At 29.3% G+C, this 23,632-nt stretch overlaps 1 protein-coding gene across 3 annotated transcripts in view; it reads right to left on the bottom strand.

Moving 5' to 3' along the window:
• Positions 1–22,985, bottom strand: part of LOC113518353 (protein artichoke) — a 47,569-nt gene extending 24,584 nt beyond the window's left edge. The window contains exon 1 of one of the 3 annotated variants that reach the window (XM_026903235.3): positions 22,830–22,985. The gene's annotated coding sequence lies outside the window, so the exon portion shown is untranslated. Of the gene's footprint in view, positions 1–22,455; positions 22,481–22,829 lie in introns of those variants that run through there. The other 2 variants (XM_026903236.3, XM_031913293.2) reach the window with 2 other exon arrangements.
• Positions 22,986–23,632: the final 647 nt, after the last annotated feature.

Here is a 23,632-nt window from a genome sequence, read left to right as displayed (position 1 = left end):
TCCGCCATCAATGTCCAAAAGAACCCAACATATAGATATCGGAGTGGTACCCATATTACCTATGCTTATTACAAACCTTGTATTCATTACACTTTAGAAATATTTCCGCGTCATACAAATTGAAATATCCAGTCCGTTTTAATTTGACGATCGATAAATACAACTAAACGTTATTGGGTCTTTGCTAATTGTGTTACTAACTGACTAGTAAACATGTCTTAGGTATTTTAGCTATTAAAATGTATCTAATGATATTTTTTTCTGCTATTTCACCCGCATGACATTTACATTAGGAAACTGTTTCCTTTTCTCATAAAAAAAAACACAGAAGTAGCTTATATCTGTAAATTCAAATGTGTTTTCAAACACAGGTAAACATTCTCTTGAGCTAGTTTTACCTTTTTGTTAATTATCACCAAAATAAATTTCACGTGATTTGTATACCTTCAGTAGAATAGGTACACAAAAAATTGCCTTCTTTTTTATCAGTATTGAACAGCTATTGATTTGTTAAACAAACCTGAGTTGAGTTTTATTGAAAACCGTGAATAGCATTTCCTATCGTGGTTCCGGTTGTTGCGGTAATAAACGGATATCCTTTACTTTTGGTTGAAGAGGTCGAGTACAAATAATCCCACTGTTACTATTATTATAAATGCGAAACATTTGTGAGGACATATGAATGAATGGATGTTTATCACTCTTGCACGCAAAAACTACTGAACAGATTTGAATGAAAATTTTTAAATAGATAGCTTATATCTTGACATACAACATATGCTTTAACTTATATCACGCGAGCGAAGTCGCTGAGGGAAGATAGTATTAAAATATGCTTGTAATAATTGCAACATTTATACTCAATATACTTAACTAAAAAGTACGTAAAAAGTTTAGTTTAGTGTAGTTTTTTTTACATCCCGTGATTTATATATACAAAGATCACAAACCTAAATGATAATATGAGTTGTCTATCTTAATCTGTATCTATGATGATAAATAAGCACTCAAATTGGGGAGAAATTTTTTTTTATACCACGAAAGCGACAAACAAGCAAACTTAGTTTATAATGATCCATAAAATAACATTTTCGCCATATTGTTAACATATTAGTTTTAGAAAATGGCGTCTCAGAATCGATGCCAATATCTTTAACTTTTTACAGAACATATACCTGAAAGTATGTTTCACTAAATTAATTGACGGCTATGTAAATACTTGTATATATAATGTTTTCTAAAATCCTCTCAATTGGAGCATAGAAAAAGTATAACATATTATTTATATATGGAGTAAGCGTATCGAGGTCGGCGCTGATGCTATTCAATCCCTTTTATTATTTCCTGTGCAGCATACGGATCAAATTCTCAGTAGCAGTAGCAATTACTGCTAGAATAATGAGCAGCTGCTTCTTGTAAGTTGAAAGTACTTGAAAGTTAGAATGAGTTACTTTGATGCTCATTTGGAACAAATGTTTGAATTAGATGAAGTTTGGATGGTACGTAAAAGTGTTGATGAATTTGTAAGGAATATAATGTAGTTAAAATATCTATAACTTTATAAGTATTCTGTCAATAACATTTCATACTTTGTAAATGTTTATTAATCAAGAGTAAAAAAAGGAATTAAAAAGTTTGAAATATAGAAGATATTAAACATTTTCATTTGTACGAGTATAAAAATAGTGATTAAAAATCTTTAAAATTTATAGATTTCCAGTCATTAATCATTGAAATATGTTTTCACATTATAAATATACATTCTACTCACTACAATAATAACAGTAATAATACTATAAAAGTAATACTTTTATAAGTTAACATTAATGAACAAAAAATATAAGTAACACGACCACAAACATCTAATCAAAATCTAATAGGCAATATTTCGACCATAATGGATAAAAAAAAATATAATAACCACTAATTGAACTTGTTTACAACTATACTAAAGTTGTCATAATTTTATTTCCATGGTTTTATTACTGGATTGGGATTACTGTTCACGAGTATGACGAATGAGATGTAATTCTAGTCAAGTATATTTTAAAAAGTTTAAGCTGTTTTTTTTAAGCTGCCATATCAGGTATAAAGAGAGAAGAAAACAATACAACACTGACGAACAAATAGAATACATCAAAAACAATATGAAAAATTGAAAATACTGTGAATAGACTAGACGATTAAAATCAAAATAGATATAGATAAAATCAAAGTTCTTACAGTGATCTGCTCCGTTGGTGTATGTTATGCTACCTCAAATTCGTTTTTTACGAGCAGCCTTTGATTCCAAAGGCATTGTACCTATAAATGCCATGACACCATAAATCGTGGGCCATGAAGCGACAATGTTGTATACCTACATCATAAAATAACAGAATGTATATAGGTTCTAAAGGGAATTAGGACAGTGACCTAAATGGACCTGTGTATCTGACATCATGTAGGCCCATGTAGGCATTTTAATATTATTTTATAATTTATTTCTAAGTACTTATAAGGGTGCTCAATTAAATTGGTCTCGGATCACTCCATATATATATTCCATTATGAATGAATGATATTAATTGTCTAGTTTTTTATAGTACTGCTAATTCATAGTTTAAGTTCCAATTAGTTGACATAATAATTTTTATATATGTTAATTAATATATATATTAAGATTTCAATAGCGAAATATCATGTACAAGCGTTCTATTTATTTAATTCGGAATATAGTCTATCTCTATGCGAAGCTGTATTCGAAATGATTCAACATTATATTTCGTAAGGTTCCAATACAAAATATCAAATTAATAAATAATAGCAGAATTAGTTTGGGTTATAGTTCATTTTTATAGTTTACCAAAATAACACAGCCTACCTAATACAGTTTCTAGTTGAGAGAGGTAATAAAATCCTGTTACAAAACAACAAATTATTATTCATGGGAATATTAAACTTGATTATTTTGTGTTTCTCTAAACACCGGCATTAATGTGGGTCAACTGACGTGCGGATTAACGTCGAAAAGTCGTAAAGGCACGCGTCAAGTTTACTTTCGGCTCATTACGTCCAATAGTTTACCGCGAATCGTGAGCTCAATGTATACAATTGCATTTGGATGAATTTCTCGATGAAACTATTTTGGATATGTTTAAAAAGGGTGAAATCGAAACTATTAACAGCTGTAAGAGTATTCTACGAGTAGGACTCAACATTTTTTGCAAAAAAGAAAAATTTATTGGTTGGCAAGAATAGGAACTAACTTTAATAGCTAAAGGCGCCGAACTAGTAGGGGAACTATCAAAATTGATGTCCCTTTTCAACTTGTGTCTTTAGAAAAAAATTTTCAGTTTCATTCATAGAAGCTCCCATCAGAAGTATGTTAATGATTTGGAATTTACCCCGTATATTCAAATTAAAGGAAAATAACGATATTTTATATAGATATATTAGGTACAGTTATTAGAACCAGCTACCAAAGAACTTTATATTTTTTTATCTAAGTACATCAATTATATTTAATTTCATAACTCGTCTCATATACGCACATCAATTGCAGAGATGCTTCTCCTCTCTGAGATAATAATAAGTAATACATTATTTGTATATGTACGAATATATTTACATAAAGTATATATTTAATGTGTGCGCAATGTCTGATATTCCACAACCACAATAGTTGGGTTGGGCTTGGGACCAATGTCATTGGTAGGACTTCTATCATTACTGCATCAATACAAGTATGTAAAGTATGTTGTATTTATTTATTGCAATATAATGGGTTTAACACACGTGAATAAACAACTGTTAACAAAATAATTATAGAGCGTGAATTATATGCATACGTAAGAAATGTTGAATGTTGACTAGATAAGTAATTTATATATAATATAATATTAAATATGTATTACTACAGTACGAAGTAATAGTACCCATAAGAAAATGCAAAATTTTAACTAAGTATTTTATATGCAACTTGAAATGAGAAATATATTGACGACCAATCGTAACGATGAAAAATTGTAAACCTCATGCGTTGCCATTCCGAAGGACGAGGGTGTTATACCTGCGTAACCTGCAATTTACTACCATAACCCACTTTTAAAAACAAAACACAGTCATGCAAGCGCAGTTGCTTAGCCGCAGAAATACGAGTGGGACAGAGGTACTTACTCATGTATACTTTTGTACAAAGTCATCCTTTAGTAAATATTGCTGTACAAAATATAGGATGGGTTTGGAGTCGTTAGTCGTACGTTAAATGAAAAAATTATCCATGGTATAAGATTCAAGATTCCTGAATCAAAATTTAAAACCGATAAAAATTTTATCATTCCATACAAATTTTACTTGACACACCGTGTTAATAGGTTTGAAATTTTTATTATATTGAATGATTTGAAATTTTATTTTTTTATTGTCGACACTAGCTTGTTTGGTAAAAATCTTAAAATATTACTTTAAAAGGACGCTTATGATAAAGGTCTAAGTTTATTATTTATATTGCTGAATATGTAATACGTGTACTGAGTTGAGACTTGAACTCTGAGATCAATAAGGTCACACAATTGACGTCTTGGGAATGTGGTACTGAAGGCGTTTCAAAATCCTGTGAACGGCATTCCGTACCAATGTTTTAATTCTAGAGAAACTCAAATTCTATTCCACTATGCGATTATGATATGACTATGCAATACTTAGATTCTGCGGGTATGTTTCCAGAAAAAAAGTATTCAATGGAGAGACTCGCAGTGTAAAGAAGAGTTGAAAGCAAATGGCTTTAGGGACATTGTCCTATAAGCTGGACTGACCTGATTAAATAGTTCTCTCATTTGAGAATCACACAATGTTAACCATGTAAACCATGATCACTCTAACAAGAGTGACCGACAAAGAAGAATTCTATTCATATTATAAATGCGAAAGTTTATGAGGTTAAATGGATGGACGTTACTCTTTCAAGCAAAAAATAATGAAAGGATTTGAATGATTTGAACGGGTAGGTTATATCCTAACTTATTACACAACACTTAATGTATTAATTCACGCGGTTGAAACCGCCGGATACAGCTAATATGTAATATTAGTAAGCCCAACAACAATGTGAGCCGCTATTTTATTACAGATCTTTGTAAGCGGCTAGGATCGTCAACGGAGCGGTGCGAGGCGCTAGGTGCGAAGGACGCCTACTGATTAGACAAAGTATGACGCGTTTCATCCATGTTTAGCGAACATGATGACACTGTGGGTAGTTTGTAGGAGGCTTTATAAATGAGAATAATTATTGGGATTGTGATTGCATTTGAATATATAAAGTAATTAATTTGTAATTACCCTCTTTTTTACAACGTTATCTTTCATAATATGCTCTATTATGGTTGGTTGTATGGCGTTGGTGGTTTAATAAAATGTTTATGATATATGTATATAATTTACAATATATATATATATATATATATATATATATATATATATATATATATATATATATATATATATATATATATATATATAAAATATAGGCTCTACATAATCACATCAAATTATTGAAGATTTAGTACTATACAAAAACTAAAACGGAAGCAATTTTTCAAAAAAGAAAAGGAAAAAAATAAATAAAAAGAAATCGACAGAATTCACAGCTAGCAAATAGTGGTTTTAGTAACAAACATCATCATATCAGCTGTTATCTGTCCATCGCTGAACATAGGCCTTGCTCATAGACTGATACAAGAAACGGTTCTGTGGTATCCGTATTCACTGACTCCTTGCAACGGATTGAGTCCATTACTCTATCTAGTAACATACATAATGAACATATGACAAAATTTCAATAAATAATTATCTGATGCAATTGTAATGTAAAATAATCTCTTTATTGTGTATCCATCATCTACTTATCGCTTATAAGTAATGTGATTTGACAAAAATTGGCGATGTGTCAAGATAGTACCTACTTGTCATCAACTATATGATGTATTTTATCGCTGTCTTTATTGACAATGAAAGTGACAAGGAAAGTCTTTGTACCATAAAAACTTGACAATGTAATAAGAAATAAAATAGCGATATTTTACGAGTATAGCCCTAGCTATACTACCACCTATATTAGATACAACTTTTTCTGAAATTAATGATGTTTAATTTGAATTATTGGGCAGTTAGGTCTTTTATATATTTCTGCTAATATCATAGTTACGTATACAGAAAATAAACTTGATATCAACAAAAAGTACTTATTTTGAACCCATTCTTACTTATATTATAAATGTGAATGTGAAATTGATTGTTATCTCATAGTGCCTTAAGGGCTTAACTAATTACTATGAAATTTGGTATACACATAATATATTTGAAGGAAATAGATTACCTTTTAACCCAGTTAGTAATCATCACGGTCACTCGGACGAAGTTGCGGTTAAATAACTGATTCAGATAAACATGTAATTTACACGGTTTGATGGACAATTAATATAGTGTCGTTAAATTTATCTACATTTTGGTTATTCTATTGACAATAAAACATTATTAATAATATGGCAGATATAAATAGTCAAAAATAAAAACCTGTAGGTTTTTATAATTCCAAATTGTAGCTGTATGTACGAATGCCCTGTGTTTTGACTATATTGACTTCAAATTCATATAAAAAAGTTAATATTTAACTAAAATAGTACGCGGGTTTTCTTTAAATCAGTTTGACGTAGAAGGAGATTTAATATCAATAAATAACTGTGATGATGTCATAGTCTTTTAATAGAATAAAAAAAATTACAGCGCATTCGATTTTCAAATAGAGGTTCTCTCGTTGTTTATTTTAGTTTATGTCAGTGCAAATAGCTAATATTTATTAAATGGTATCTATTAAGTAAATTACGCTTTTTCTTTTTTATTTTTTAAATTTTTATGCTTTATTATTTATAAATTTTTAATAAAGCATAAGAATAATCATTTGATACGAGGAAAAAATAAATAAAAAGTTCTTTTTATTTATTTTTTCCTCACAATAGGTTATGTGCTTATTTAATAGACACTTACCACCAGCTAGTAGGTACAAGAATATAAATGAAATGAGAATAATTAGTTTGGAATTAAAACTAATAAAGTACATGAAACAAACAAGTTAGATGGTATTTATTGTTAAATTAGCAAGAATTAATTAAAAACTAGTTGATGGATTATAAATTATACGGCGCCAAAATTATTATTCAATTCGCACCTAAAGAACGAACAAGTAAACTTTAAAGACAGGCGACTAATTTAGGAATTACGACATTATAATTAGGATGGAACTTAGACGACTAACTCTTATTTATAGCAACCAAATAATTTATTGAATATTTCTAAATTTATCATTGGTTACACCTAATAATAATGTTTTTGCAAGTTATTAAAAAAAGAGTATTTATACTATTGAGAATAATAATCAAAATTTATAATGTTTGAGTTTATTCTTTAATAACAGGAATGACGAAAAACTGACGGATCACCAGACACAATGATTTTTTTATGGATAAAGATGATTACATCTCGGATCTACTACCTGTTTATGGTGTACGTTACAATGGTGGGGGTACCATTTCAGGATGCAATGATGAAAATGTAGCAAGGTTATTTGGGTTGTAGTAGCGAATAATCTAAAAATACGACCAAGAGATATATAATTCTTCCACAATAGTGGTGGTGATATATAATAATGAATGCATTTGGATTTTATTGATTAGTTAAAAAATCAATTGAAACTATCAACAATTTATCACTCGGAGTGGCATAATAATATATTATTGTAATTCTAATTACGCTACTATAAAGGTAAGTACTTATTCGGAATACATTTTATCACTTTTGTTTGACTTTAATAGTTTAATTTATAATTCGATTTAAAACACGTACGGCTCACCTGCCTTGAAACAATTTAGAAGTAACTAGTTACTAAGGGGCCAATAAATGTCTATAAACGTTTAGTCTCTACAAGTTCGTTGACAGTAATAGGGGCTAAATTAACTTCTGAATTGCCAATTAAGTGATTTTACTTTACACCTGATAGTATCTATACTAACTATCCCTTGTGTAGACTAGTCTAGCGACTAGTCGCTCTATCGTTAACAATATATCTTATGAGGAACAAAAAACGACTCAAATGACTAAGTGCTGAAACTGGAATCTCAATACAATATCTTATCAGACATTGCCCCTAGAAATCATCGTGGTCAATTCTTGGTTATTTGTCATGATATGTTTTGGTTGGATCATCTGTCCTCAATTCATTTACATCGGTAAACCAATAGCGCAGTCGCGGTTACCACTCGATTTTCATCCATAAAAACTGTGATAGTATACTCTGAACCTTCGGCAATGCTATCGACATACACAAAACGTCATCGACTAAAATAAAATGGTACTGGCGAGTAGCAACTCATAGGCATGTCAGTCACGACCGGTTGTTGTTTAATCTTAATTTATGTGTCAGTAGCTGTTTATTGAGTAGGTTCATTTTGTGACACAAATGTATTAAATTAATATGATGTCAGTATTTGTAAATGCAGTAAAAAGTGGATGCAATCTACCTGTATGCAAATTGTTATGTGATAAAGTAGCTATTTTTGCCAAAATGTACTCTTCGTAATCGATAGAATTAGCAATAGTTAGGGGATGTAAAAAATAATTTACATTTAATGTTCTAGAAAGTATATCCAACAACATTAAATTTTGTTGTAATGTGCTACGGTGCTGGAGTGCAACGAAATTACATCATCATTTAAAATATTTTATATCCCTAATCGATAAATGATGATCTATTAATTTGATATTAGTAACTTCATATTGACCGAATGATTCACAAAAATCATTTACTAATAATGCAATAAAATAGCTGTAGATTGTATGATGAAACAAGGCCCGGGAAAAGCAAACAATATTACAATTCGATGTGTGCACGATAAACTCGGAAACTTTCTTAATAAGTCCCGTTATTCGGCTTATCTAAAGTAAGTTTTAACTTGGTTGATGCCTGTTAGAGGTTTCATACAAGGAACTGCTTTGAAGCAAAGTTTTGTTGAAGCTCTAGCTCAGAAATTAAAAATTTTTGAAGAATGTTTTTTAATGCGTTGTTTAAAGCATCTAATTATATTCATTACGTTGGGCGTATGTCTACTATCTTATCTACTTACATAAATTTGTTAGAACCCAACAGCCCCTATAAAATAAAATATACTTAATTACAGTATGTTATTGTTTACTTTAATAACAAAATAAGAGAGGTTGTTTTTAAATGCAGACACATCTGATTACACCTAATTGTATTAGGAGTACTGAATTCTGGTTTGTGACTCTTAATATTTGTTGCCTGGTTTCTCATATCAAGAGTAACCTACCTCGGGCACTAGGCGATTAGTACAATTGCGTGACACATATAATTTATTATATTATACTGGTATTTAATAGTTTTACGACTTTTACATTTTTTATTGATAGTTAAATATCACCTCAGCGATTTGACCTTTTTCACGTTATAAAAGGTGTTTTATAAATTCAGAAATACTTTTTTTTTTATTAGTAGTAATAAAATGCAATTTTGCTTATTTTTATTGATTCAAATCCTTTTGTAAGTAGGTACTAACTAATGTCTTCTATGATTCCATTCCAGGTAAAGAATCTTGACTAGACGAGTCGAGTGGCCTCCATCACTTGCTTAATGTTTACCTTATTACTTATTGCCGCCGACACGTACAGAAATAAAAACATGCGCCCACCGATAATGCTGCCATGTTTAAAATACACTGTTTTCAATAAGAAACTTAACTTTGAAGGGCTGATATTACGTGACTGCGTTACCAAGTGTAACTCCTTCAGACCGTAGGCGGTGTGGTTAATCGTAAATATGAATGACCGATACCAGATCGCCTATCTCGCTCTGATAATACTAATAGAATGAGAGACGAAGAAAGATATTTCAAAGAACCATAGAATAACAATATTGAACAATACAGAGATGTTTGTTCCAAAGATATAGTTTCTTTTGTATTTAAAGAGGTGGAAGCTGTAGAAGGTGACTAAAATTAAATTAGAGCTAGTTAGTTGTTTTTGACGCTTATACTAAATGTTTAGGAAAGGAACCACGGTTGGTTTCTATTTATGAGAAAGCAAAATAAGAAAATGAGTTTTCATTGCAAAATATTTCATTTAAGTATGCATTTACTTTAAGCACTGGCCTGAAATAAAACAGTATAATAACATAGAAAAGTAGTTTATGATCGCAAGTAAAAACAATCTCATAGTTCATCAAATTGTAAATTAATGAATGAGACTAAGGAAAATTTTGAAACAATGTTTTGAATATTAAGGTATTATTACCTTGACAATTTTATGTTAGTTGTAAAAGAAACTCTACGCTAAACAGATTAAGAATGAAGGAATATGAAGTATGAAACATTTAATTTCGAGTACTTGTATAATCGTATTATCTTTAGTTACTGTACAGAAAAAATGATGACCCCTGTACACGCGCAATGACTTTCAAGAACCAACTACCATGGCCGCCATTGTCTGCTGATTCTTTGAAACGCTTCGTTACGACTCAATGAGGTATCATTTTATGTAACTGATCAATCAACGTAATAAAATCACTTTGTAAGCCCCACGGATCTTCAAGAGGATGCTGGAATTTTTTAAGTTGGGAATCCTTCTAAGCAGACCCTAAAGATTTACTTTTTAATAAAATTCGTTACAATAAAATCAGTATAAATGTTTAAGTTTATAAATATAAGTTAAATAATTTTTTAAAGGTAGAATGAAGGATGGAAGGTAAATCTTTAAAAACATAATTCCAGTATAAAAATTAATACTCGTACTAATTTACACGTTAAAATGAAATAATATATTGTTATATTAGTATATATTGGAGTGCAAGGTACATAATTAATATCATAAGCGTACTTTGTTAAGATATAGAATGATATTTTTTATTGTTTTTAAGAAAAATAGTCACGTTTAGACAGCGATATAATATATCCTAATATTTGTTTTGTTAACAATATACCTTAACCTTAAGTGTTAAGGTTAGGGTATTTATATATAATGTTTATATAGTGAGAACAGTATTCTCTTTGCCATTGTGGTATGCTACAGATCAGCAATCGTGACAAGGGGTTGTTGTAACATTGTTTAATTTAGCCTGAATCTTATCATCACACCGAGCTATTTGGGGATCAAAATACTTTGTTTATACAATGTTTTAATGTTTGAACTAAACATTCCAAGATAAGACAGCGTATAGTTTTCAGAGTGCCAAGAAATGAGTATCTATTTTTCTTGTACATTAATCGTCTTTTGCCATTTATCTAGAAACATAATTAAATACATGTGACACTTGAAAGCTATTGTTTTCGCAAACATAAACATCTGTTTATGAATTAGGAAAAGGAAAGTTTAATTTTACATTAAAAGACTGTTGACTGGTAATTTATTTTTAAATACTAACTGAATTTAGAAATCATAATCATTTATTTATTCTTTACTGCACAATAAAACTTTGTACAAGTGGCGAGCTTATTGTCATTTAACATTTTCTACCAGTTAACCATTAATAATATTATTATAGATTTTAATTTTTCATCCTAAAATATTTTATATTTGTTTCCTATAAAAAGAGCAGGTGTTTGTGTACTGATTTTTGTATGTACAAATCATTGAGGTTATCAGGAAAACATGATAAAAAAGGCATGTGTGAAATTATAAACAGTATATTAGGTGACTGTACAGTGCACGTAAATTGCTCTACTATTATAATACGCTGTTGTCTAGATATGTGCTTGTATGAAATCAAGAATCTTGTTATCAAAAAATCTTATATTTTGCTGACATTTGACAATTGTAACAATTTCATTAGATACAAAGCTTTTCATATATATTTAATTTGTATTGAAATAATATAATTCAAGATTGTGTCCCACAAAAAAAGACCTCAATGTGACAAAACTAGTTATGTTGATCTGAAAACTAAACTACTAAATCAATTTTGTCAAATATATAATTTCTATGAGACCAATCTGTAATGTCCTTCCAGATAAAAAAAGAATTTTCCAAATTCTTTTAGAGTTAACAGAGTTATGAGGTAACAAACATAAAAAAATAACATAACCCAATCTTCTCGATTGGGTTATGTCGTTCCCTCCTTCTTTTTGAAGTATGTAAGTCGAAAATGTTTTAGCTTCAACAAATGAGTTACAAGCAAACCAAACAAATTGAATTCGTCATCGTTATTGGTGGTTAAAGGGATTTTAAATAATTGCGGTTGAAAAAATCTTTTGTTTTAACCGCAAATTGTTACAACAATATATAATTAATACTTGTATTTTATTAATTTCAAAGATATTTTATAAATACATAAAAATACTGTGTTATACGTTCACGCTAATCTCTAAAACAGTTTTCTCCAACTTGAGAAATGGGATTAGTTTTTATCCCGATAAGAATAAATAGACTGGATGGTGATAGGGCGCAAAACAACTTTTATCAGATTAGTTTGTGTTCTACAAAAAAAAAAACTAACTTCAATAAAACTAGTTATTTTGATTCACAAACTAAATTGCATCAACTTTAATAAAAAAAAAAAATTTAGATCAGTCTAAAGTATATCCTTTATGATAAAAAAAAAAGAATTTTCTAAATGCTTTATAAATGACGTAGTTATCGAAGTAACAAATATAAAAAATAAATTAATAAATTAAGTTTGGTTGAAAACGAAAACTCGAAATATATTCTCTTGTTATGGGGAAAGACCTGTGCCCAGTAGTCGGACGTTAATAGGTTATTTTAGTGTAACTATCCTTTCTGTCGCTATTGTTTATGCGCCGACCTTCTAATCTGTAATTGGTTGGTAACAACTGTGCTTAACATTAATAGATTATTAAGGTACTATGTAATAGGATAAAATAACATAAAATCATAATTTCCATATATTATTTTACATTGTTTAGGTAGCTGTAGCTGTTTTGTCTTCTTATAATGTATTGGTATAATATTTTTTTATTACATTAGCTATTAACTGTCCACTTCTAAACATAGGTCTACCTCATAAGAGGGGATTTGGTAGTAGTCACCACACTGTGCAGGTAGATTGGCAATCGCAGTTAGGCTTTAGTGATGTTTTAAGAGGGACGCTACTGCCCAACGCTTAACTGTTAAGTTTCCTTAGTTTAGTCACCTCTTACGACACCCACGGAATAGAAAGGGGTGGTTCAATCTATATCGTGTAAAATCTATTGCTTTATGGTTAAAATTATGCAAATAAAAAATATCTATATCTATACATATAAATACATATCATATTTAATAATAATAGTTGTATATATATATATATATATATATATATATATATATATATATATATATACCCAGAAATTTTAAAATACTTTCCTTTAACAATTGTAGACAATTCTTTTGTAGTTTATTCACTAATGTAATGTATATAATATATAATGATTAATAAGATGCATAGATGGATGTTGAAAGGAATCTTTCCTTATTATCTCGAAATGCAGACGGTCAAAAAATTGTGATTCATAAACGTAGTGACGTAGTGTCTCGGGTTTCGTGTATGCCTTGGATTAATATATTTTTTATTTCTTCCATTGCAGGTAGATAGATATAATATATACCTAGTTTTATAATATTTAAAATGTTTTGGTTTTTAAAGATAATAAATTACTACTTTTTTTTAATATTAAATCTTTTTGTTGTAGTCCATTAATTTGAAAACATGATGCATTTTAAATTGATTTTCTTTACATTAGAATTAAAGCAAATTATTACACAAATAATGTGAATAAAAATTGTAGTTCTAAATCAGCGTGAGAAAATACTGCGAAATAAAATAGTTTAACTTTATGGATGGATGGGAGAGGTATAAGGAGTGAATGTGCATAACTTGACTATACGTGACTTGATAATAGAGCTATAACTGTAAAAGCCAATAAAATGATGTAAGTAAAGCATTTCAAACTACACGTTTGAATGACATATTTTTTTATTGACTGTACAAACAAAGTGATAGACAGAGCGCCACTTAGATAAGAAATAAATAGTCTAAATAAAATGGATTATATTAATAAACTTTGTTAATGAAATTAGTAAATATCTATGTTTAGTAGAACAATTTTTTCCTGTATTTAAAGAAAATAAAAAATAATTAAAAATAAAAGTAAACGATTCTTTATTAAATTATTAATTCATGTAATAAAAAATTTAATTTACTACGTTGGAAAGAAATGTTTAAAAAAAATATTGAGTATGAAAATAACATAAGTTATTTATTTATTTTTATATGATTGTTCTTAGGATTCTGAGATAATATGATTTCGAGTCGTATCGGAAGATTATTTAATTTGTTTAAATGCCTACACGTAATCGAGTCAACACATTGAATATAAAAGTCTTATAAAACAGTTCTAAATATGTCGGATTAAAGTGTAGGTATATATTTCATTGATATTTGCTAAGTAGTTTTTCTGTGATGAACAAGTATTCATACACAAACAACGAAGAGGCACTCTTTAATTTTATTGTCAGTTTATTAATTGTGAGTACACACATGTGTTCGTAGTAATATCATGAGTATGAATTTGTCTTAAAATACAATGAACATACCTTAGTCTGAAATAATTCCTATTTTAAGAACTGTGTGTTTTCTCTTTGTTTGTTCGCTAAAGGTACAAATTAATTGTAGACATTTTATTAATATTTTTTAGTCGTAATATGTGGTTTTTCCTTATCAATCAATTATAAGAGTCACCGATTTTTATAATTAAGCATTTATATAAAATACCGACTTGTTTTGGGTAATTTTTCTATTAATATACCATAAACAAAGTTTCTCAAAAATTAAATTAACATTGACTTCTTGATTTGAAGTGATGCAAGTCCAACGAACAGATTTCGTGAATTAAGTATGTTACTTTTCTTTTGACGAGTTTCAGTAAGGTATGTTGGTAGGCATTTGATTGAATAAAGCATAGACAAAAACAATAGAGTAAGTACTCACGTACGTGAGCATTACGGATAGATAACATAGTATCTGCCTCTCCTTTGTATTGTTATCTTTCAATAGATTTAAATAGACTGACATTATGATTTATTAAAGTTGATGATAATAATAAGATAAAGTATTCTGTAGATGGAGTTAAATCGTTATCCGCTAAATTCGGTAGAATTTAGAAAATAAATGGATTATTAAAATATTACTTATATTAAAAATTTCACTACACGTATAGGTTCTGTTGACATTAGACAAGCGGATTGTCATAATTGGAACATGAGGAAAAAATATTCAGATAATTATTTTTTCAAATATGTAAAATCGTAAACTTAAATAAAATTTGCCATATTAGAGTCAATGAGACGTTAATAATTTATGAACACGATAAATTTTGGGATGCGTTGAATGTCACCTTAGTTTGTACCTGATCTGATATAATGACAAAAGTAAACTAGTTTAGGAGTTATTAGGTTAGAGACGAAGACATCTAATCTAAAGTAACGTATGGAGTTTTATGTAATGTAAATAACATTATATTAGGTTTATAAAAAATAAAGTACTGACTAACAATATACACGAAAGATTTTAATTTTATTTGCCTAAGTGATATACAGGATAAGCACAAGGAAAATGAAAACGATTAATGAACTCCGTCATAGATCCTTTCACGTTTTTATAAAAAAGTGTAGGTCAGATTCTACTGACTTATAATATAGGAATTCGGCACAAGTAAGTACAAGGAAACGGAACAGTGACGATACAAACGGAACTGCAACGATCTCGGATCAAGGTCTATAAAATGAGAACGTTATCAGGTCAGACAAATGTGTCGTGGTCGTGACACTCAAACGAATGAGTAATGAAACTGTGACAAATATTTAATGTAAACATAGCGAAAGTGTTATTGCAAAAGGAAACTGGAGCGCCGTGTAACACAGATGCGATCAATTGACTAATTGTTGATAATAAAATTACACGTAACATGAGAGCTTTTGTTTTAGAGCAGTTTGTATCAATACAAATGAAAAGAATACACGATACTTTAATGATAAATGAAATTTTATGTGCCACAGAATTACAATAAAATATAATTGAAATGGTTTCTGGAAACGGCTTTCTAAATAACTTCCTTTAAATGCGACCAAAATTCTTTCGTATTGATTAAAAATGTTGCGTGCATTCCAAGGAGTCAATGGAGTGCACCATGGAGTTCTCAGAAGGGCTGGCTTCATTGTTGCCTTTAGGTAGAGATTTTTTTTAGCCTCATAATAAAAATAAATTGCAGGTTGATACTGTTTTTTTTTTCATATTCCATTAAAATAAAGTTTTGTTTTTAAATCTGCTGAAAACTGGTATCTTATGGACATATTTAATATTTATAAAAATCAGAGTCCACTTTAGTAATACATGATAATAATGATCTAAATTGAAGATCATCGATGGTATCGCTGTTAACTTGCCCATACTTGACCGTGAAGCAAGCTAGTTTGTAATCTTCCCCAGTTTAAGTACATCGTTAGTACCTAAGTGAGAAAAACTTTGTTTTAAACCAAATATGACCGCGGGATTGCGTCATTTTCTATAGTTATTTTAGTTAACAGTGTCGTGTACATACAATTTAGTACATCTGCCGCCAACAATGATGTTTGAGAGATGTTTCACAATGTGAGCATATGTTGAGTTTAAATATTGAGTAGTTTATTTTTTCATGAACAAATATGTTTTTCATTACACTAATATGATATGATATATAGACATAAGTAATAAGGAGTTTTTATAGAATTGTCTGATATCTTTGGCTTTATACCTGACCTGACATGGCGCAATTATGGATACATTTTACGGACAGACATAATTTCGGCCAAAATCATTAAACTAATATGAAGGTTAAGTATATACGAGTATGTTGATAGTTATAATATTGTAAACAATTTACTAGATGGCTTATAGAAAAAGATTAACTGTGAATAACACCAAACATAAAACTAAACGTAATGAGACAGGAAAAATCTTTTTTATTAACTTATACTTATAAAAAAAAAAAAAAAAAAACTCCCTGATAAAGAATTCTTGAAGATTTAAAAATTAAAAAGTAGAAATATTCTATTTGTGAAAATTATTTGACATTCATTATATGGATATACTCGTTTGACGTTAAGACCATCTGCTTTCAATTGATAAAAATAAATAATATTGTAGCGAGTGTTGAACAATGGTATGTTTGCGAATGACGTCGTTATTAAATTGTACAAAATAAGTACATTATATTTTGCAATATTCACATATTTTTTGCGATTCGTCTGGCTGTGTTACTGCAGTTGAATTTGTGATGTCTAGTCTAAAAAAAGAACTACTCAATGTTACATAATATTAAATTATTAGATGAGATCATTATTTTTGACTGTGATAAGTACAATTACAAAGAAAAAATTACATCCAAATAAAAAAAAAATATGAATTGTCTAATTGTAGTTCTATATAATATTCTTCAATTATGTCGGGTGATAAAGCAGCGGATTGCATTGAATTATTGGATTAAATGGACGCACCCAGCATTAAAATTGATGGCCTTGGTGGTAACTGTTTAACATATTGTCTCACCTTCCGATTATAACGGGTTCTATTCCCGTACAATACGAACATTTGTATTCATATACTAGTCTGGGTTTATTCTGTATATTATAAGATATATGTAAATACATTTATATCTATTTACAAAAAAAAAAAAGTTTAGAGTATGTCTAACAATTGTCTAGTACCCACAATAATTCTGCTTGGTTAAAGACTAGATGGCGTTGGGTGATAGTTATGTCTAGAACTATTTAATTAATTCTATTGTATAATTTAATGGTAAATAAAACAAATGCTGTCTTTGAATAACGAATCATGGATGTGGATAATCAATATTTATTTATTAAATAAATCAATTACATCAACATCTTGACGTTATTAATAAAACAATTTACTTAGGTTTTTGTATTCAGATTTATAAAAAAAATTTAATCCTTGCTTATTTTTACCTTCAACAGTCATAGTTCTACTCAACTGATTGTTACAATTGATTGTAACAACAATTTGCGAAGGAAAATATGTTGCACAAATTGGCCAAGTCTTATGTCATGTTCCTTTTCCTATATAGACTTAAATGGACGCAATTAGTTCAATAAACTGTGGATTATATACTTCATTAATTTTAATTTTCAATTGTCGTAGAGATTAAATAAAGTTCTATTTTGCTCAAAGAGGAAAAATCAATTTAAATAAATACTTGATGATCTTCATCGTTCGTTGCAGTTTTAAAAGTGTTCAATATTTGAGTTTTAGGTTCAATACCAAAATTAAATACTTAATTTGATCGCATCCAAACGAAATAATTTTTGTAAGCTGCTTTTATTCCTTTGAAAAGTAAAATTGACTGAAATCCTCAACTTCATTAGAAATTGTTTTAATAAAAGACTGCGCACTATAGTTGTAATGTTGACGACCCACGACAATTTCGAGAGTGACCGCGTGTGGTCGACTTGACAGGGTACATTTATGGAGTAATGAAACCTTTAGCATCCAAATCATTGCTTCTCATCAACGATTTTCTTGTTATGGTATAATAATATATACATCAGATTTTTATACTATACATAGTATATATATGAGTATATTAACAGCATCGTATAATTTAAATATTGAGAATAGCTCTATCTATGTAGATTTAATCAATATTATACAGAATACCTAGTAACGCATCATGCACAAAGTCAATACCATAGCCAACAATGCGTTCACTATAGTGCATGTAAGGTACACAATATGAAACAATTAATGCTCTGACCCAGCTAACTGTGGTACCATCAATTTCCGTCAATGCCTTCCGTTTTTGGAATACCACGACTGATTAATGGTTCGGCACGAATATTTGTAGTAACGAGTCATAGCCTAATATCAATTTAATGTGTTACTATGCTTCCTTATCTAGATATTGTAATGACAATAATGGGAATAAAATTTTCTATGAAGTCGATTAGATATATTCACTACGAGTGCCAATCAGAATAAATGCAATAGTTTTGCGAAATCTTAAATATATTATCAAATAAGTAAGTTAAATTTAAACTGATTTATTGGTTATATTGTGATGGCCGGGACAGGTACGAGGACAAATAATATTATAAACAATATTTATTATGAGTTTTTATCGTTAAGTTTGTTACAGCAATGAGAGATGAATTTAAAAAAAGACCAGTTGTAGATAAGGTTTATTAGTAGTATAAGTAAATAGAAATTTCGAAAATAATATATAGTCTATGCCGATCATTTTATATTAGCTTTTTTTTATTTTTGTATTAGATGTAGCTTTCTCTACAAACAATCAAATCCTTTCTTCATCTGAAGATGAAGAAAAGATTTGATTGTTTGTTTGTAACCAGTGAGGGATGATAGGTGAACCTATCATCCCTCGCTCGTGCGTCGTCAGTGTATACCGATAGCTCAGGCGGGGTTACCATTCCATTATCATCCATTAAAAAAAAAAACAGAAATATAGGTATATAAAAATTTATTCAAAAGAACAATAGACACTTCATCAATAGTTACTGTATGACGTAATTCTCTAACAATTGTATTTGTTAGTATTAAAGTCACGTTGATTAAATAAATTTTTTTTTTATCAGTTTCAATTAAATAAATTTAACGTGTATTTAAAAAATACAGCATTATTGTGTTAACATACTTATGGAAATACTATTAATATATTATCCCTAACCAAATTTACATAATATAGTAGTTTTTCTCATTTTTTTTATTATGGTCATTCGAAGCTTGGCAGTATTTTAAACTTTTCATTTACTTCATGCACTGCATTTTTTAAACTCAATAATATTTGTTTTATTATGTTAAATAAAAACGAAATATTATTATCAAGTAATGTACTCGTTAGAAATAAAGTTGCAAAAAATTAACGTTAATATGTGCAATTTTTTTTACAACGCAGGGGGCAAACGAGCGTGCGGCTCACCTGATGGTAAGTGACTATCGCCGCCCATGATCACCAACAACACCAACGGCATTGCAGGTGTGCTGCCGGCTTTAAGAAGGAATGAACGGAATATGCTTTTTTCCTGAAGGTCATGTTGTCGTATCGGTTCGGAAATACTGCTGCTGGAAGTTGATTCCAAAGATTATTTGTTGAATTTTGTTTATTTATTATTTTACATAAAACCCAAACCTAAATTAAATAATTGATAAATTTTAGACAAGTTATTAGATTTCTTATCTTATAACTGATTATAACTAGTAGCTACTTATTATAAAATAAGACTGTATTATGAAATTGTTTTTATCCACTTTCTTGAATAGGTTCATAGAGTTCAAGCATCAATCATTGAGTTTATTGTGGTCTTTGAAGAAATAGACAAGCAAGGTTACAATAAAAGTAAATTTATTTTACTGTCTCATCATCATTAGTTTATTATTATTAGACATTTAATTAAAATATACAAGAATTTAAAGATTTCTTTGGTAGACTTTAAATGAAAAATCAACTAGCAGCTCATCGATACAAAAATCGGATATTGTAATGAACTGATTGGTTAAATAGCAATTAGTAAATATGCTATAATGTATCGAAAATAGAAAAGAAAATCAAATTATAATGCTTAAATTTAATTCATTCATCGAATCAAATGAATTCAATGGAAGTCACCTGATGCGGAGCTCAGATTAGGTACTATTTGTGCTAACTCTCTGTAAATTCCGAGTGAAGGTCGCAATCCACTGTTACGTCCGTAATGGTCACAGTGTCGTCTCGCAGTTGTGACCAGATCAAGAGATTTGTTATTATCAGAACATTAGGTTTTAATTAAAAGGATTGTTTCTTCGTGAAGAAAAGATTATGAAGAAATCTTAGATTCAAGTAAAGTTGATTGTAGATAAAATAGTCAATATTTAGTAGATTATTTTAATTTTTTCAATGTTGCGATTATATTATGTTAGTTATGAAAATGATTGTCACATATTTTTCACCACCTTTGCCCTTCATGCGCTTTCTGTTTCTACCTAACTGTTAACTGGTAGAGATGCCATATGGCATTAAGCTCGTCGCTTGTACAAAGTTTTATTGTGCAATAAAGAATAAATAAATAAAATGAAATAGATTTTGGTGCGAAAAATAATTAATACTTTTTTTTTATTAAAAGTAAAGGTAGTGAAAATTTATAACCGTCACCTATGTCTCTTATGAATTACACTGAATGAATATGAATTAAATTGGATGTCATACTATAATATTGCATTGGTACTTCTGTAGCCTGAAGTAGGTATATCTTGTGTCAGAGATTGTTCTAGTATCGAGATAAATAGATATTATGCAATAAATAAAACAATAAAAACAGACTGCATAAATTTATAAATGAATAGAACATAAGAAGTTAATAAAGAGGTAATTAAAATAAAAAAAAATTAGTCAGAAGGAGTAAAAACTATACTATAGAATAAACTATAAATTTGCAAATAGTATATACCTAAGTTATACAAAGTTTTGGATAACTGATTTGTTCTTATTCAGACCGTAGGCACCTATTGTGAAATTTAAATTTTCTCAAATTTTATTTATGATAGAAACGGAAAAAAAATGTATAAAAAAATAACGAAATGAAAATTATTTGAAGTTGCTTTAATAATGAAGATATTATTCGTAAATTTTATGAAGAGAAAGAAATTAAGAAGGTATCTTTGTGTTAATTTTAATTTTTAAATAAAATTCCTAGAGCTTATTAAAAATTCATGGTTTAGCTTATTACTTTATCAACATCGTTAACTGTGAAAGCTTAGGCTGTTATTTCTACGCCTTATGCAATGGGCGTGTGGAACTGAGTAGGTATTTTAATGACTTAGTAGGTAGTTTGCTTGATGATTGGAAATTAATAAAGTTAATGAATTTTAATTACAGTAAGTATGTAAGTAATTATGGTTGATAATAGATTAAAAAGTACAGCGTTGATGCTGTAAAATAATGATTTTGGCGTTTATTGTGATTGTTGTATTAATTTGTATCTACTACTCACTAGTATTATCCATTTTCTCTTTTGTTTAAATCAGTTAAATACCTAAATAGATAAAATAACGAGGATTGTATTAAATATAATAATTAGTTGACGTAAATTATCACTTGCCACTTAATTTACTAAATACAGTTTAATGTTTTTATGAAAAGAATATTATACGTCCACAATAAACATTCCTAAATAATTCCAGTTGCCACTAATTACTTACTTATTTATTACTAAATTATCTCGATTGCTTAACTTGCATTGGCGTTAAAGAAAAGACACCTACCTACCTATATGACGAAGACGTGCCTACAAGAGTATTCAGATATATGTACATGTAAAGTCGTTTATTCCGTTGACGCTTAAGATAAGGCACTCAACCTCGAAAGGTATTACCTAAGCCATAAATGTTTCATGCGTCAGCGCAACTATGGAGACATCCAGAACACAAAGAAACTGTAGCGTTATTGTATATGAGATCGTCGTCTTTCTATTAACAAAACACTACGATGCACAAACAAAGAACACAGTCACGGAATCACAAGAACACACGGTTTTACCAAAAATGACACTTGAGATTATCGAGGTTGGGTGCGCAGGCGGCGAAGGCAGCGCCGCTCGCCTCGCCTCGAGCCTTCGTCGCTTATGCACACTGGCCTGGTAAATTCCTTGCATAAATAAGCGAGAAAGCTCTACTACACAACTTTTTATTTGCACTCACTCCGCGGAACGTCACTGCTTCCAAAAAAACTTAAAACTAACTTCCTTACCTTACACTGCGCAGTAGGGATGTTAGACGATCGTCGAAGAGAAAAACAAGCGGAAAACAGACACAGTTACGTCCACAAACACCTCGACAGTAATGGCGCCGGTCGGTCGTTCGTCGTTCCAACTCGTCGAGTCGAGCGAGTGTCTGGCGGACTCGGAAAGCAAGCCTTGTTTGTTTAGAAGCAGAAGTTGCGACCAACTATCTTTCCTTTGCTTAATGTATTCTTGTTGCTATTGGAAAGACAGAGCAAGCTATAGTTTCATTAGTTTAGTATTTTGTACCTGTGGTGCAGCAACCTACATCACCGGTACGACGAACAATGTCACGTTTGTATGCTGTTCATTTTAAATGATGCAAAATATTTACATTTTGACTCAAATCATCTCTGTATGTTAGAATCAAAACAGATAATTAAAATAAAAAAATTAGAATTGAATATTGTAAATATTTGTAGTCTATCAACTCTGGTATTGTTTCTTTTTATATTTATAGGTAGTAGAATTAGAATGAAATTAGAATTTACATATTACTTATAAGTTTTAATTACATAATTGTTATTTTTACATAATATATATAAGATTATGTATAAAAATAATATTAATCAGTATACATATTCGTTATAATCGTTTATAATATAGACAATAAATTATGACAAGTTTATAAATGTGTATAAATATACATTTAAAAATGATAAGTTAAGATTGTTAAAAGTTCAGTCATTACATATTTGTATTACAAATTCATAGAATGAGATAATCAAAATTTGATTATCTCATTCTTTAATTTCCTCATTTAATGAGGAAA

This window comes from Galleria mellonella, unplaced genomic scaffold (assembly GCF_026898425.1).
Source record: "Galleria mellonella isolate WM207_F2 unplaced genomic scaffold, CSIRO_AGI_GalMel_v1 utg171, whole genome shotgun sequence".
Taxonomy (NCBI): Eukaryota; Metazoa; Arthropoda; class Insecta; order Lepidoptera; family Pyralidae; genus Galleria; species Galleria mellonella.
This window is presented reverse-complemented; position numbering and strand designations above follow the sequence as displayed.